This window comes from Pleurodeles waltl, chromosome 1_1 (genome assembly GCF_031143425.1).
Source record: "Pleurodeles waltl isolate 20211129_DDA chromosome 1_1, aPleWal1.hap1.20221129, whole genome shotgun sequence".
Classification (NCBI taxonomy): domain Eukaryota; kingdom Metazoa; phylum Chordata; class Amphibia; order Caudata; family Salamandridae; genus Pleurodeles; species Pleurodeles waltl.
This window is the reverse complement of record NC_090436.1, coordinates 250,242,413-250,257,419: the sequence shown is the minus strand read 5'-3', so window position 1 is coordinate 250,257,419 and position 15,007 is coordinate 250,242,413. Positions and strand designations below refer to the sequence as shown.

Here is a 15,007-nt window from a genome sequence, read left to right as displayed (position 1 = left end):
CGACTCCCCTTACTGCCAGCCTGTCCATGGCGGTAGACACCGCCAAGGAAATGCTGGCGGTAAGGGGACTCGGGGTGCCCCGGGGGGGCCCTGCACTGCCCATGTCCTTAGCATGGGCAGTGCAGGGGCCCCAAGGCATAGCCCCATTGCGCATTTCACTGCCCAGAAATGCGCAACAGGTGCTACTGCACCCGCTGCACATCAGCATTGCTGCAGCTCTATTACAAGCCGGCAGCAATGTTGATGTGACTTTTATGGTGGCCCAGCGGAAAAGTCGAAATAGGGAGCCAGGCATACCTCCAGCAATGGCAGTATTCTGCCACCCGCAGCCTCGGGGGTCTTTAGGAAAGACCGCCGAGGTTGTAATGAGGGCCTTAGTTCTTCTGCTTGTTGCTTCATGGGTTGCTCCATACCCATATGCTGAATTGCCCTGCAGGGTTGGTCGCTTCCTCATTTTAGAGGTTGTTTTGTACATACATGTAAGGGGGTAGGGCATTACATCGAAAGCAGCACATGCCAATTTATCACAGTTGATGAGAGTTTGCAGCCTTGTACATTATATCACATTACAGAGAGATACTAACTATCAAGCATAACAGTCCCACTATTTAATCTGTATACCTATTTTCTAATCCATTTCACATCATTAACCAATCCCTCCACAAATTCTCTCCTCCTCTTCTGATGAACCCATAGTGGAGTTTTTTTAACTATGTGTACAGGCTGTTGTGGTCTACTGTCCAGGGAATAATCACTAAAGTTGCACATTTAAAGGCAACAAGACATGCTGTTGAGCGGTAGGAGCCCAACTTCCTTGTTAATAAAAAAATTGTTTAATGAAAATCAGGAGGGCTTCAAGAGAAGGTCCAATTGAAACATAAGCAAGTGGACACATGCATTTATCCATGGTGGAGTCACAGACTTAATCAGTAAGAGAATTAATCAAGGTGCCAGTTCTGAGATGTTGTTCATGAATGGACTATAGCTTTTCCATTTAGTGTTTACTTGCATAAGTGTATGTTTATTTGTATTCAAATTTTATTGTTCTAATTTAGGACATTTATTGAGTGCAGTACAAGATCTATACAGAACATGGGATATCTCAGGTATGCAGATTTACAGTGTTCCAATGACTGTTCAGGCATGTGATACATGAGGTTGAGATGAAGCTCAGTAGTTGGGGGTTTAATTACAATATTGCTAAAAGAAAATGAATTAGCTTCAGCCATGGATCTAAGATTTGTCTGTTGTTTAATTATTTAGAAAGTTTGATTAGTCACCTGGGGCACTTCATGGAGCAACCTTGGCATTTAGAACAACTGTGATACATAGTATCAAAATCAAACAATTTTAAAATGTATATTTTAAACGCTCGCAGGCTTCCAAACTGTGCCTTTTATGTCTTGTAGACGAGCGCTACCTTTAAAGTAAAAAATGGGGCCTTAGATGGTAAAAACCAGGTCTTCTACACAAACAGATTTAGGTGCGGGACATTGATGGAGGTGGAGGTTGGGAATCAGGGTGGAAAGCAGGGCAGGATTTTCTAAAGGCCTTGCAGTTGATCATAACATATTGACATTGCAATACAAAGTCCAACTTTGCATGATGTTCCCTCTCACAGAGAAAGAATGGGTCTAAATCGGCATGGCTTTACTACCTCCTTGGAGAAGAGGGTATGGGGGCTATTTGCAGGGCTGTGGTGCAGGTGACCGGAGGTGGGCAGTGTAGCTGATTGGCACTCTGGGATAAAGTGTCCTTTACTCCCTTAGTGAGCAGCAGGACAGTGAGCAATGGCCTGGTGCGACAGATGCCTACCGTAGCTCCAACACCACATCACATTTCCAATCTGATGTCTCCAGGACTGGCCTTACTGGGTCCACTACTTGTGCATCTGATAATCCTGGGCCCAGAAACACCAGGCTTTTCAGTATAGCCAGGAGTGGTCACACTTCCTCTAACCTCTAGCAAGTTCATGTTTAGTAAGGGTGTTGTAATGTTGGGGCGAGCCATTTGAGAGGGGTGTGCTAGCCTCTCATGGCCGTTCGATTCCCCATGTTTTGGACACAGTTTGGTATGCCCCCTGACTTAAGGGGGACGAGATAATAAATGGGTGTGTGGAGTTTGCGCCACAGGTCAGAATCCCACCAAACCCTGTGAGTTTGTGTCTTTATTCCCACTATGCTCTGCAACACACATTAATGGGCCTGGGTCCACCACACAACAAACTGGCAACGAGCGCTGGCCACGGACCCCAGCAACAATCTCTGATGTCAGTGTTTCATACCTGAAGGCATTCCAACTTCTGAGCCCCAGCAGTCACTCACATGCTCACCCGCCACGGGCTGCATTGCTTCCTGCTGTCGCCGCCTCAGCATTGCTGTGCCTGCCGGCTCTACTCAAGCTGCTCTGGCTCGCTCTGGTGAGCGCATGCTCCCCGAGACCCTGCCCACTGTGAACTCCCTGGAGAGAGCATGCTGCTGCCAGCTGGGGGAAAGGCGCAGCATTTCCTCTCTTGTGCTCAGCTGCCCCTGCTTCAACGCAGTGCGTGTGGGGGTGGATCCATGAAAGGAAAATAATTAATCATACACACTGCAAATCACCATGCGGTGCATCGTGCATCTCCCAGGAGGGAGTGTAGAGTGAGGGTTGTGATGTGTGGGGGCCCAGCAAATTAAAAAGACTGAGTTTTGCACAAACAAAGGTGGAAACAGGAAGTACATGGCAGCAATGAGCCAGGCATCAAAAGGAAAAGATGACATACAGGATAATGACTCTCCCATGTGACTGCAGTATCACACCAGCAAGCCAATGACTATAATTGTAGAGATACGCATCACCCCTCCGTGCACACTACAGTGAATAACTAGTATCACCATCAAATGACCCTGGCTCCCTAGAAAGGACGGTAGACTGGTGAGCAGAGTCATTAAAAGAAAAAAAGAGTCACCCAAGCGCAGTTCAGCACCCGGAGTGGATCCGTAACATGGCGTCTAGCACCCGGAAGGGATCTGTAACATGGCGTCTATACCCACTCTGGAACCCTTTTTCGCACATGGTCCGCCATCGACACAGGCTACCCAATGAAAAGAATGAACTGAGAGGTTAGAAAATTACTTCTCAGCCATTACACTGGACAATGATAGATGCCGTCCTATGCTTCTACACCTGGGGGGCGCGATGATACACAAAATCAGCAAGTCGGCTATCGAGGAAGGACCACCTTGTACCTATCAAACGCTGAAGAGGGCCCTCACTGCATATTTTGAACCCCTCACAAACCGAGACTAGGAGAGATTCCTACTGAGGCAGGCCCGTCAACTATCTGAGGAGTCGGTTGATACTTTCAACGCAAGACTACGAGAACTGACAAGCATCTGCACACTCCCGGATCCAGAGGATGAAATAGGAACGCAGTTCATCTAATGGTGCCACTCTGCAAAGCTAAAGGAAGGTATCCTACAAGTGCCAGGCCTGAGAATGGCAGACAACCTCACCATGGGCAGGTCGAAAGAGATGTCCAAGTCTTGTGCTGCTCACATGGAGGTAGTACTGCTCAGGTAAAAATGGAACAAATTAATGTGGTGGCCCCCACGTCCACAGACAAGAGGAAAAGCCGCCCAAAACCAAAATCCACTGCAAAGGTGTGCTTCATGTGTGGTGGTGTCTACCCACACTCAGAACCATGTCCTGCCCATGGAAAAAGGTGAACAAACTGCAACAAACTCATCAATTGTGCAAAGGTCTGTCAATCCACAGCAGCACCCAAGCCTACCAAGGCCAGAGGCGTAAACTGCGCCCAAATTACACCACATCAGGAAGAGGATGATGACATGGATGATGACGACGACAGCAAGGGTGTGGTGCACGTCACTCATGCCATGCAGCCTGGGGGACAACTCCAGCGGAGCATTCCAAGATGCAACATCACAGTCGCTGGTAAGCATGTATCTGCTCTTATAGACACTGGCGCGTCCATAAACATTCTGGCACATTCTGTTCTTAAGAGCTTCTCCATTCATCTGACACGTCGTCTTAACAGAACACAAGTCGCCAACTCCACTGCCCCTGGCAGGGGTATTCACAATGGAGATTTTCCATGGCCCACAGACCAGACCACAGACCACAAGCGCCAAAGTATATGTCATCCGGTCTGGATCAGGCAGGCATATGTGTCACAAAACGTCAGAGAAGCTATACCTCGTGTCTTTTGCTTTCAGTGAGCACCTGGGGACATTTGATGATCTGGTGTCCAAATTTTCGCAGTTGTTTGAGGGGATTGGATGCCTGAAAGGGTGACTTGTCAACCTGCGCATCGATGAATCCATTCAACCAGTGGCATTGAAACATCGCCAGGTTGCATTTCATCTACGCCCCAAAGTGGAGGAAGAGCTGACAAAGTTAGAGCAAGCCGACATCATTTAACAGGTTGAAGGCCCGACCCCCTGGGTGTCATCCATCGCGATCACTCGGAAGCCTAAGCAGCCAGAGGAAGTGAGGATATGTGTTGACATGAGGCTGCCCAATGTAGCGATCTGATGGGAGCGTCATCTCACCCCAATGGTGGATGACATTGTGGCCGAAGTCAAAGGATGATTCTCAAAAATAGATCTAAGAGCAGGGTATCATCAACTGCTACCTTCTCTGGAATCCCGAGCCATCACTACATTCTCAACGCAATGGGGACTCCGCTGGTATAAACGTCTTATCTTCGGCATCTCAAGTGCCATTGAAGTCTTTCAGGACAAGATCCGTGGAGTGCTTGCTGATCTGGAGGGCAAACTCAATGTCAGAGATGACATCCTGGTGCATTCCTGTACCAATAAAGAACATCTGGAAAGGTTGTGAGCCACCTTCACAAGGATGCATTGCAGTGGTCTGACCTTTAATCGTGAGAAATTTGTGTTTCTGCAACCTGAGATCACTTTCTTTGGATACCATTTTTCAGAGAATGGTGTAATGCCATACCCAGATAAGGTCAGAGACATTCAGGCTGCCCCAGCGCCTACATTGGTTACCAGAGTTCAGAGCTTTCTGCGGATGGTCACCTATTGTTGGAGATTCATCCAAAACCTCACCTTCCTCACTGCTCCTCTGAGGAAATTGACCTAGGCCAATGTTAACTGGCGTGGGGCACAGCACAGGAAGCTGCTTTCAGAGCCACCAAACAAGCACTGTCTGATCACACCACCCTTTTTATTTTGATTCCTCCAAAGACTCTGAACTTTCTCTTGATGCAACTCCAACTGGTCTCAGTGCAGTACTGTCCCAGAACGGATTAGATGGAGAGTGGGCCCCGGTAGCCTACGCCAGTCGGGCTTTGACAGACACTGAACAGTGATATTTGCATATCGAAAACGAGGCAATAGCTGTTGACTGGGGCTGCCATCATTTTCACCTGTACTTGTACTGCAATCCGTTTGTAGTTCACACCGATCACAAACCGTTGAAACTGCTTTTCAATAGATTGTCATCCAAACCACCGCCCTGTATTGAAAAAAGGATTCTCCAACTACAAGAATATCAGTTCTCGCTAGTGTATCAGCCTGGAGCCCAGAACCCAGCGGACTACTTGTCGAGACATGCTAGACCTGCTACGGCTAGTGAGGAGGAGGATGCTGAGGAGGTAGAAGAGTATGTTCGAATGATAGTGGAACAATCCCAACCTCTGCCATTCTCGCTGGAGGAAATTCGGACAGCAAGTGGATGAGTGTCTGCAGTTGCTCATCTTAGCTGTCACCACTGGAAAGTGGCACACCCTCACGTGTCATCTGTCAAGGTGAACTGAAGAGGAGCACATAACATTATCATCTTTCCACTTCATTCGGCAGGAACTAGCCGTGCCACCGGATGGAGGCTTACTGCGAGGACCTCGTTTTGTGATTCGGTCATCGCTGCAACAACGAGTGGTAGACCTTGGTCATTCATCACATCAAGGGACTGTCAAAACCAAAGCCCTCCTCCCATGTAAGATATGGTTTCCTGGGCTTAACAAACACGTAGAATGCACTGTGCGGCACTGCCACATTTGCCAGTCGGTTGGTCCTGTGGATCCCCCTGCACCCATTATCACTGAGTCCGTCCCTTCGGTCCCATGGCATCATGCCAGCATCCCAGATGGATGACACATGTTAGTCATCATTGATGACTTTTCCAAATACCCAGAGGTTGAAATCCTCGATTCCACCACTAGTGCTCAAACAGTTCCACGCCTAAAAGAGATCATGGCCACCCACGGTCTCATAAAAGAACTTTGAACAGACAATGGCCCACCGTTTTCCAGCCAGGAGTTTGCAAATTATCTGATCTTGTTAGAATTCACCATATCAAAATCACTTCTCGCTGGCCACAGGTGAAAGGGAAGACCGAAAGGTTTATGCGCACTATAAACAATGTTCTGCGCATTGCTGTGGCAAATGGACAAAACATTGACCCTGTACACTTTTCTGCAGGACTATTGGCTCACTCCCCATACTACTGCCAAGGTGGCTCCCAGTGTGTTGTGCATGAAGCATCCTGTAGGTGACACGATACCACACTATGAAAGTCCCTCATTTTGAACGATCAGGTGGCTGCTAATCTGAGGCAGCGTGTGAAGAATGACTGCATGTCACAACAGAGATGGCCTTACACGTGGGAGACTTTGTGTTGGTCAGGAATCAACAGGCTGGGGGAAAATTCCGACTGCCATTTAAAACTGTCCCATGGATTGTGAGCAAGGTAAAAGGGACCATGATCACTGTACAGAAAGGAAATAATTCCCTAATGAGGAATGTATCGTTCTTCAAGCGATATCAATCGTTGGAGTCCCCCCCGGGGGAAGATGGTGGTGACTCACCAGACATCTATGTGACTCCACAAGGAGGAGAGACCCCCATCCCATCACCAAATGGGAGGACGGATCTTATGTTCGGCCAACCGGCAAGATGAGGTTCCCAATCAGGGGTCGATGGATGGACACCAGTCTGTGGGCTGTGTGACGAAGAGGCCAGTTGCCAATCGGGCTCTGTTGGACTTTTTGCCTTACGCAGGGTCAGCCCCAGTCTTTTTGCCTCCTTCCTCCTGGTTTTTCTGACCTCTCGCTGTTGGCTCTAGGACTCTGAGCACTTTATCACTGCTGACCAGTGCTAAAGTGTAGGTGCTCTCCCATCTAAAGTTGGTATGATTGGCTTATACCTAATTGGCATATTTAATTTACCTATAAGTCCCTTGTACAGTGGTATCTCTATACCAAGGGCCTGTAAATTAAATACTACTAGTGGGCCTGCAGCGCTGCTTGCGCCACCCACTGAAGTAGACTTTCAAACCTGGGCCTGTGTGCGCAGTTTTCTGCCACAGGGACCTTGCATCTAAACTTACTTGCCAGGCCCAGAACTCCCCTTTTACTACATGTAAGTCACTCCTAAGGTACGCCCTAGCTAGCCCTATGGGCAGGGTGCCATGTATGTAGAAAGGCAGGACATGTGCCAAGTTGCGTGGCCTGTCCTGGAAGTGACAAACAGCCGAACTGGTGTCTCATTGCTGTGAGTGCTGCCTTCTCATAGGATTGCATTAGAAATGCCCTGCCTTATGTGTAAAGGGTATTGTCTGCTTTATGAGGGGTAGCGTAGGCGTGTTTGGTATGGTTGTGATGGTGATAATAAATACTGCTTACTGGTGTGGGTGTATTTTTTATTACTATCACAGAAATGCCACTTCTAGAAAGTGCGCATTTATCTGTGCTTATGACTCTGGTGTTTTGCAGCTTGACTCCAATCCACGTCTGGGCAGAGTGACAGTTGGGGCTTTGTACATACTTTTCAGACAGCCTGTAACAGGGAGGGTGGAGGTGTCACAGAGGTGCATCTGCATACTGAATAGTCTTCCTGGGCTGAGAGAAGGGAGAGGCGGGGCACACCTACATTTGTAAAGACTGTGAACTGGCCTCACACAATAGGGTCGTTAACCCCCCATTGATGTTTGGAGCCTGTGCTGAAAGGAGAGAGGGGGCACTCCCAGAACCAGTTGTAACTGGCTGGAACCTCCTCTCCCTACCATTGTAAAACACTGTAAGAACTGACTATAAGTACAGGGGAATTTTCCCCACAATTTGAACACTCTTGGAAATTGAACCTGGACACAAGACGCTGCTGAATGGACTCACCAGGAAACCGCCTTGGACTGCTGCTGCTGTGCTAACCTGTGACCTGCCTGGTCACTAGGAGGAACTGCCATCATCTGCACCCCTTGTGCTGGCCTGTAGCTGGACCCACCAGCCTTTTGCTCCTTCCTGCTTCATTGTTCCTAGGGACAGGGTGCCGTGGCCCCTGACCCCTGTAACTTTTCCCTGCACGAGGAGTGCTTCCTTGATATCCCCTTTGCGCTGAGAGAGCGCTCTTCTGTGCCCTCAGGCACTTCGAGGCACCTGTTTCATGCTGGAATCACCGTCGCAACCCAGGCTATAAGTATGGCCTTAGCACTTTGAAAAGCGCTTCCTGTGTGCCCCAGATCACTGCCGCAGCCCGGGCGCCCTTTATTTACAAAGCGCGAGACTCGCGCACCTTCTATTGCCCCTGGAGCACGAAGAAAACGTCCTTGCTGTCAACTGGAGCAAGTGTGCTCCTATTGGTGCCCCCGGGGCGAGAACTGCTCCGTGGAGTACCCCTGGGGCACCGGCAGGCCCTGCCTTGGGCCAGGACGACGTCAGGAAGAGAAGGGAGAGGAGGACGCCTCTCCCTCGCCTGCGGGAGCCCCAGAGGGCTCTTTCATTGCGGGCGGGGTTGGAAGCCTCATCGGTGGCTCCCGCGCCGCTAGGCTCCTTTGTTGGCCCCCCTCATGGGCCAGTGGCATTTCTGAGGTCTCCCCTACCAGAGGAGGGCCGGTGGAGGCCCGGGGAGACCCCAGGAAATCACGGGTCCCTAAAAGGGGCCAGTTGTAACACAGAGGGGGTGTGTGGCGCCCCCCTCAGTTCAAAAGCAGTTTTGGCTGACGTGGGCCCCCCTCATGAGGACCGGTGGAGGCCTAGGGGGGCCCCCAGTGTTTACGGTCCCCAGAGGGGCCTGTTCATGGACAATAGGAGGTGCATGTCACCCTCCTCTGACCCCAGGAGATCAGGGAGGCCCCTGTTTTGCACAGAGGAGCGCCGGGGACCCCATTGTTCGTTCTAGGCACTGGAAGTGCCTCTTCATCTCTCACAGGTATTCCCTAGAGGACCAATATATAGAACCTATGTTCTTACTATACTATAGACTTTGCGCATTTATATATTGCCTACCTGCGTTTGATGTTTTTACATATGTGTATACAAATGTTCCTGTTATGGGCATGACATGCTAATATGTTTTTCTAACTTGCCATATGTTTTCTAATGTTCCAACTATGGGCGTTTCATGATATTCCTATGACAAGTGCTTTAGTGTAATAACGTGTTTCCTGACTACTGCTTATGTTGCAGAATATTGAGTAACCTGTGTGTTATTTGTGACTACTGCTAGTTTGCAGAGTAACTAATGTGTAACGTTCTGACAACTGCTAAAGTAGCAGGATACTACTGTTATGTGATGTTGGTCTAATAATTACGTTGTGTACAATACAGTATATTTTCATATAATCTGGTGTTGTGTTTCCTTTGTGGTGGGGATATTGCGTCACATGTGTTGTGTGCGTTGTGCAGACGCTTTACACATTGCCTCTGGGTTAAGCCTGACTGCTCGTGCCAATCTACCAAGGGGGTGAGCAGGGGTTATCTTGGACGTGTAACTCCCTTACCCTGACTAGAGTGGGTAAGTTCTGCCTGGCTGAGATGCATACCCTAGCCAACCAGAAACCCCATTTCTAACAGGCTCTATACTATCCAACAAGAATGCAGGTGTCCAGAGGCATGTTATCACCCGTATCACTTAAGGCCAAACCCCAGACGTCTACCACACTGAAAGACTTTGTGGTAACCTAGTCTGTAACAAAAGCTCCAGTTTGTGTTTTGTGAAGTGGTTTTTTATTACGTTATGTTAATTTTTCTTATGGCAGGTGTAGGAGGAATGTTATGTTGGGCCGAGCCATTTGGGAGGGGTGTGCTAGCCTTTCATGGCCAGTCGGGTCCACATGTTTTGGACACAGTTTGACATGCTCCCTGACATATGGGGGACAAGATAATAAATGGATGTGTGGCATTCGTGTCACAGGTCAGAATCCCAGCAAACCCTGTGAGTGTGTGTCTCTATTCCCGCTACGCTCTGTGACGCACATTAATGCACCTTGGTCCGCCACACAACAGGTGTAAATGCTATTGAAAGAAAAGCATGTATTTTTCAGTTAGGTGGAGAAAATACACGGTAATAACAGTTTAGAACAACTGCCATAAAACAGACGTATAATTTTCTTTACAATAAACTTCTGGTATGCATTTTTGTATTATCTATTGTAGTATATTAATGCTCAACATGTTTGACACATAAAGTAAACAACAAAGCAAGCTATCCAATGGCTCAAGACACCATCAAGTGGCACATCGCCAAGCATAAACTCTGGCGCATCAAATCCATTAGAAAGGAAGAACCATATAGGTGGACCTAAGTAAAAATATTATATTCCTTTTTTGTCAGCTTAAAATCCTGTCATAAAATTCACGGACTGAAGCCCACTGATTTTAGCCACCTCTAGGGTGTTACTCATTCAAATATAGCTCAGACTTTTTGTGCGTCCGCCAAGTAATCCTTCTTGAATTGCTTCCATTGTAGTTTAAGTGAATTACATACATTTGAACCTTAAATATTTACAGACGTACCTGTATCTTCATTTAGGGGACTCCCTCGGTCTCTTCATCATGGAAACATGCAAGACCCTAATAGAAATGCATACATAAATAATTTTAAAACTCGTTGCAGACCTTAATTGGCAAAATGCTATTAGTAACTCATTAAGTCGATAACATGCATGCACTTTAGTAAATGTATGGCAAATGAAGGTTTCTGTGAAGAGACAGTGCATTGGTGAACGTCTAATTTGTAAGGCAGCGCTTAATTATCGAGTCATCGGTAATTTCGTCACTTATGTTTTAGATGGCGTCATCTCTGCCGTCATCTGTAAAGTGATGAACAGCGGGTTGAGGAGGATTTTTTTTTAGACGTTGTAACTGTGGCCTTTTGTGGCTCATGATATATTTCTTTGCAAACTCAATGCATCATTAATTTATTCACTGAAGCTTTGCAGTAAATATATACTTAAGAATGTTTAGCTAGACACAAACGCACACACAAATACACAAGCATCTATTTGAAACCCTTTGTAAAATAACATTACTTTCATTCTGCAAATTACAAGAGCAATCTTTAAATATCAGTTCAAATCAATTTAACATTTTTAGTTAATATGACATTAAACACACTGTTCAGGAAATGTGAATAATAAGTGAAAATTCAACCTCAACTCGCTGCCTAATAATGTGTTAAAATCATACATGCCTCTTCCTATAAATATTGACTGATTTCTCTCCCATCAAAAACTCTCATTGTATGAGGAGCATAACTTGGAAAAAGAAGCCTTGCTGCACTTATTACAATCCACATAGGAAATCCGCGGTGCTTAATTCGTAGCTGAGGTCAGCATTGTTGGTCACAATCTACGAGTGAGTGAGTGAAGATACTTCCAAGAGCATGTACACCTCAAGTATGTTGTTACTATGACTGCAGGAGTATGAGAAAGGGAATATGAACATCTAGGGTCTCATTACAAGCTTTGCAGACAGTCACCATTGCGAGGGTGCTGGTGCACCCTGTGGGCTACAGCATGGCAGCTGGCTCAATTATGAGCTGAAGACAATGCTGTAGCCTGTTTTCTGCTAGGCCGGTTGGTGGAAACTGAGGTTTCCATCCGCTAACATAGCGAGAAACTGTTATTAACCCCGGCGGGGGGGTCACCATGAAGGGGGCACCCACCCTGTCTGGAGTTTGGCAGATGGGCTTTCCCATCCGCCAAACTCGAAATGAGGCCCCTAATGTCTTCCTGTATCCGCAAGTTCACCAGCAGACCATTAAAAAGTCCACACAGACTGTGCTTCACAATGGCCTTCAGATCACTGACAATATCATCGCAAACAATATTGTTGACAAAAATAGAGGGCCTTATTACGAGACTGGCGGTCCGAAGACCCACCAACCTACCGCCTTCCCTGCCAAGATCAGAGATCCCGACGGGCAGATGGCAGTCCTGGTTGCAATCAGCCAGGGCGGCGATGAACTCAGCGCCGCCCTGCTGATTACACTATGCCAAAATATCTTTTACCACAATATCATGATCCTATATTTATAAAGGTGAGTAAAGAAATATCGGAAAAAAAACTATTGTTGACAAGAAAATTGTCCTAAAACAGACAAAAATATACATTTTTGAATATAGTTTAATGTAGTAAATGTTAAATATTTCACCATGTAATTTTAATATAATGTGAATGAACTATATTCCACCAATATTTAATACTATATATAAATACCTGTTATGTTTATAAAAAATTAGATTGAATTTGAGTGATATTTTTTATTTTATTCTTTAAATTTCACTTTCATATATGCTTTTGTACAATGTCAAACAACCATAACCAGAATGCAATGGGGCGGTAATAATGACAGCACACTATTTAAGGGTGGAATAAAAAAAACTAATTTACCGTGAGCAAGACTCTAGTGGAGTTGAAACGCATTGGTGGTTACTATTCTTATTGATTAATCTGCCTAAAGGAACTTTGGAGTGTAGTAAATTACTTTTTGGATACAATATATATAAATATATATATATATATATATATATATATATATATATATATATATAAAACCATAAAAATATTAGCCCATGAAGAACATATTAAATAATGTAAACAATAAATAACATATTAAACCCTGCCAGGCTTTTCCCCCCTCAGGTGCCAGGCCTTTTTTTGGCTATTTGGGGCAGTTCTAACATTTTGTCCACATAACCTACCCACGCCAAATTTGTGTCCTTTTTTTCCAACATCCTAGGGATTCTAGAGGTACCCAGAGTTTGTGGGCTCCCTTGAAGGAGACCAAGAAATTAGCCAAAATACAGCAAACATTTCGTATTTTTTACAAAAAATGGGGAGAAAGAGCTGCAGAACAAGGCTTGTGTTTTTTCCCCTGAAAATGGCATCAACAAAGGGTTTGCGGTGCTAAAATCATCATCTTCCCAGCTTCCAGGAACAGGCAGACTTAAATCAGAAAAACACATTTTTCAACACAATTTTGGCATTTTACTGGGACATAGCCCATTTTTACTATTTTTGGTGCTTTTAGCCTCCTTCCAGTTAGTGACAGAAATGGGTGAGAAACGAATGCTGGATCCCGGAAATCTAAACATTTCTGAAAAGTAGACAGATTTCTGAAATCACCTAGGGGTCATTTGTGTAGATCCTACAAGGCTTTCCTACAGAAAATACAGCTAAAATAAAAACATATTTAAATTGAGGTAAAAAAACAGCCATTTCTCTCTACGTTTTACTCTGTAACTTTTTCCTGCGATGTCAGATTTTTTAAAGCAATATACCATTACGTCTGCTGGACTCTTCTGGTTGCGGGGATACATAGAGCTTGTGGGTTCATCAAGAACCCTAGGTACCCAGAGTCAATAAATGAGCTGCACCTTGAAAAGGGTTTTCATTCTATACTGGGTAGACAGCAATTCATTTGCTGAAATATAAAGAGTGAAAATAGGTATCAAGAAACCCTCTGTATTTCCAAAATGTGCACAAGATAAAGTGTTGAGAAGCAGTGGTTATTTGCACATCTCTGAATTCCAGGGTCCCCATATTAGCATGTGAATTATAGTGCTTTTCCTAAAAAGATGTCTTTTTTACACAATGTCTTACATTTGGAAGGAAAAAATGTAGAGAAAGACAAGGGGCAATAACACTTGTTCTTCTATTCTGTGTTCCCCCAAGTCTTCCGATAAAAATGGTACCTCACTTATGTGGGTAGGCCTAGTGCCTGCAACAGGAAACGCAACATGGACACATCACATTTTTACATTGAAATCGGACGTGTTTTTTTGCCAAGTGCCTAGCTGTGGATTTTGGCCTAAAGCTCAGCTGGCACTTAGGGAATCCCAGAATCCTTTGCAAACCTCAAAATCTGGATAAAAAACACGTTTTCCTCACATTTTGGTGACAGAAAGTTCTGGAATCTGAGAGGAGCCACACTTTCCTTCCACCCAGCATTCCCCCATGTCTCCCGATATAGGCCTAGTGGCCGCCACAGGAAATGCCCCAAAACACAACATGGATACATCACATTTTCCTGAAGAAAACAGAGCTGTTTTTTGCAAAGTGCTTAGCTGTGGATTTTGGCCTCTAGCTCAGCCAGCACCTAGGGAAACCTACCAAACCTGTGCATTTTCTATAACTAGACACCTAGGGGAATCCAAGATGGGGTGACTTGTGGGGCTATCACCAGATTCTGTTACCCAGAATCCTTTGCAAACCTCAGAATTTGGCCAAAAACACAATTTATCCTCACATTTCGGTGACAGAAAGTTCCGGAATCTGAAAGGAGCAACACATTTCCTTCCACCTAGCATTCTCCCAAGTCTCCCAATAAAAATGGTACCTCACTTGTGTGGATAGGCTTAGTGCCCACGAAAGGAAATGCCCAAAAACACTATGTGGACACATCAAAATTATCAAATACAAAACTACCTGTTTGTGCGGGGGGAACCTGTGTTTTAGGTCTTGGGCTCAGTGGCCATATAGGGAAACCTACCAAACCCAAACATTTCTGAAAACTAGGCACCTGAGGGAGTTCAGGAGGTGTGACTTGCGTGGCTCCCCCAGTGTTTTCTTACCAAAAATCCTCAGCAAACCTCAAATTTAGCTACAAAAAATCACATTTTTCCCACATTTCTGTGTGGGATCACTGCACCAGGACAAATTTCCTATCACCCAACATTTCCCTCAGTCTCCCAGTAAAAATTATACCTCATTTGTGTAGGTGGGCAAAGTGCCTGTGACAGGGAAGAGCCAAAAACATGT

General features: G+C 45.8%; 1 protein-coding gene across 2 annotated transcripts in view; it reads right to left on the bottom strand.

The window, feature by feature from the left end:
* Window positions 1-15,007, bottom strand: part of GHR (growth hormone receptor) — an 820,074-nt gene that overhangs the window by 627,511 nt on the left and 177,556 nt on the right. For both annotated transcript variants that reach the window (XM_069221472.1, XM_069221475.1), the window contains exon 3: window positions 10,760-10,816. The gene's annotated coding sequence lies outside the window, so the exon portion shown is untranslated. The remainder of the gene's footprint in view (window positions 1-10,759; window positions 10,817-15,007) is intronic.